Source organism: Aulostomus chinensis, chromosome 23 (genome assembly GCF_037954235.1).
Source record: "Aulostomus chinensis isolate RoL2024-O1b breed Wild chromosome 23, RoL_Achi_v1.0, whole genome shotgun sequence".
NCBI classification, from domain to species: domain Eukaryota; kingdom Metazoa; phylum Chordata; class Actinopteri; order Syngnathiformes; family Aulostomidae; genus Aulostomus; species Aulostomus chinensis.
The window spans coordinates 23,171,591-23,174,455 of NC_141342.1; the positions used below are offsets into that span (position 1 = coordinate 23,171,591).

General features: G+C 49.5%; 1 pseudogene across 1 annotated transcript in view; it reads left to right on the forward strand.

The window, feature by feature from the left end:
- The window catches only part of LOC147240158 (protein phosphatase 1 regulatory subunit 3C-B-like), a 3,865-nt pseudogene extending 1,000 nt beyond the window's left edge, over positions 1 to 2,865 (forward strand). The window contains exon 2 of the transcript XR_015111574.1: positions 1,936 to 2,865. The product of XR_015111574.1 is annotated as a protein phosphatase 1 regulatory subunit 3C-B-like (transcript). The remainder of the gene's footprint in view (positions 1 to 1,935) is intronic.

Below are 2,865 nucleotides of genomic sequence, written 5' to 3' on the forward strand. Positions count from 1 at the left end.
ATGGGGAGACCATCTCTTGACAGAGACGTTGTGTCAAACTGAGGGTTTTGATGTCTAAACTAGAAGTCTCAGTCTCAAACCTGGTCCTGGACTGTTCTTGCTGTCAATGAGCGCGCGCAATATGAGCAGAACGCGCATAATCTAATTTCACCCCCTGAACATGCATGAAATTCGCTGAAATTCGGCACACTTGTCCGCTCTGGCTAAACATTCACTAATCAAAAAGAAAAACACTACAAAAGTCAATAGCGCCACCTAGGGAGCCACACAACTAAAAGATAATTTTTTATAATTTAGAGCGCTATAACTCCTCCCACGAATGTCCCACAAACATGGGACCAACACCGTTGGACTCGTCTCATGAAGACGCAAAATTCCTACACTCTGACCCCTCACCTATCTACAACAGAATGTCCACAAATTGGACAAAACTGTCAAAATGAGCACTTTTTTACTCCCCCAACAAAATCTATCTCCTCCAAGGGCATTAATGCTATCGCTTCCAAACTTTCATACATTTCTCTCCCAACTGTGCTGATTAAAAGTTGCTAAAAGGTTTTATATGAATTACTGGGTTTCCATTTTATAAGCCGTCAAAGTGGGGGAGACACGTTTCACCTTCCAATGGAAGCCTATGGGGAGACGGTGTCCTCTCAGGTTCATACTGTCAAACAAACGCTTCTCACGTCTACACCATCCATCCCACAGCTCTACCAACCACACCACTGCATTCCTGACAAAAACCCTTCCAAGAACATGGTGTTCTGTGTCCCTCTGGACCAGCGTATGCCGACTTCTTCCTCTTGTCCCACTCCAGTCCTGGTGCTCCTCCTCTCTCTCCACTCTAGCACAGATCAGAGACAGAGCAGTGGGGAGGGGTTCTTAAAGGGCCAGCTCTCAGCTCTGCTCTCACTCTAGCACAGATCAGAGACAGAGCAGTGGGGGAGGGGTTCTTAAAGGGCCAGCTCTCAGCTCTGCTCTCACTCTAGCACAGATCAAAGAAAGAGCAGTGGGGAGGGGTTCTTAAAGGGCCAGCTCTCAGCTCTGCTCTCACTCTAGCACAGATCAAAGAAAGAGCAGTGGGGGAGGGGTTCTTAAAGGGCCAGCTCTCAGCTCTGCTCTCTCTCTAGCACAGATCAGAGACAGAGCAGTGGGGGAGGGGTTCTTAAAGGGCCAGCTCTCAGCTCTGCTCTCACTCTAGCACAGATCAAAGACAGAGCTGTGGGGGAGGGGTTCTTAAAGGGCCAGCTCTCAGCTCTGCTCTCTCTCTAGCACAGATCAGAGACAGAGCAGTGGGGAGGGGTTCTTAAAGGGCCAGCTCTCAGCTCTGCTCTCACTCTAGCACAGATCAGAGACAGAGCAGTGGGGGAGGGGTTCTTAAAGGGCCAGCTCTCAGCTCTGCTCTCACTCTAGCACAGATCAAAGACAGAGCAGTGGGGGAGGGGTTCTTAAAAGGCCAGCTCTCAGCTCTGCTCTCTCTCTAGCACAGATCAAAGACAGAGCAGTGGGGGAGGGGTTCTTAAAGGGCCAGCTGTCAGCTCTGCTCTCACTCTAGCACAGATCAGAGACAGAGCAGTGGGGGAGGGGCTCTTAAAGGGCCAGCTCTCAGCTCTGCTCTCACTCTAGCACAGATCAGAGACAGAGCAGTGGGGGGAGGGGTTCTTAAAGGGCCAGCTCTCAGCTCTGCTCTCACTCTAGCACAGATCAAAGACAGAGCAGTGGGGGAGGGGTTCTTAAAGGGCCAGCTCTCAGCTCTGCTCTCACTCTCTGATCAGACTCAGGCTTCTAACTCCTCAACTACAAGGCCTCCACCCTGGACCAGGACACCCTGGGATTCAGGCCAGGGGCTCAGGCCCTCACAATGCTGCTTGCAGCTTTAATTTATCTTTAATTTTGTTTTAGAAGTAATTCTGCTACTTTATTTTCTTCCTCCAGACCCGGGTCTGGTTCTGGATTTCAGGCAACCAGCTGCAGATTACTTGGACCTAAGGAACCGACTCAAAAACCAGCAGGTTTGTCTGGAGACATGCTCTGTCCAGGACCACCTGCTCTCAGGCACTGTGCAGGTCTGAAACATCTGCTTTGAGAAGTTTGTCTCAGTCCGGATCACCTTCATCTCATGGCACTCCTTTCAGGATGTTCCCTGTCAGTACACGAACAATGTGTATGGCTGTTCTGGCACAGACGCGTTCTCCTTCTCTGTCTTATTGCCGGAGGCTCTTGAGCTATTGGAGAGGGTGGAGTTCTGCATTCAGTATCAGACTCGGGACCAGACCTTCTGGGATAACAACTTTGGGAAAAACTACCGGCTGGCGCTGATGGATCCAAATGGCAGCCTGACCTGGATCACAGAGACAGCCACTGGGCTGGATATCCAGAGGGACATCTGTGGAAAAAAGAAGGACTTTGATCCCCTCGGTAGTCCCAGAATGTCAGCAGGGATCTTCCCTGAGTGGCAGAGCTTGGGGGGCATAGAAGCTGGCACCCCTTACTGGTGAGGCCATCTCAAAATGTGGTTTTGATCAGAGACTGTTGGAGAGTTTCAGAACCTTTACATCGGGTCCTCTGTACACCATATAGACGTGTTTGTAGATAATGCTACTTTAACTCCAGTCAATGATGACACCTGTGAACGTCCAGATAAGGTCAGAAGCAGAATCAAAATACATTCCACTAAGTTGGATGATGCATCACTGCAGACCTATGAGGGTGCGCGGCACCAGGTCTTACTGTCCAAATGGACCGAGGATCCCAGAGTCAGCTGATACTTTGGAGGTCTTTTTAAAAGTTGGCAGGTTTTTCTCGATGTCTTCTAAAAGAATTCTAGGCTTTTCAGGATGTCATTTTTTTGAATCATAAAAATAA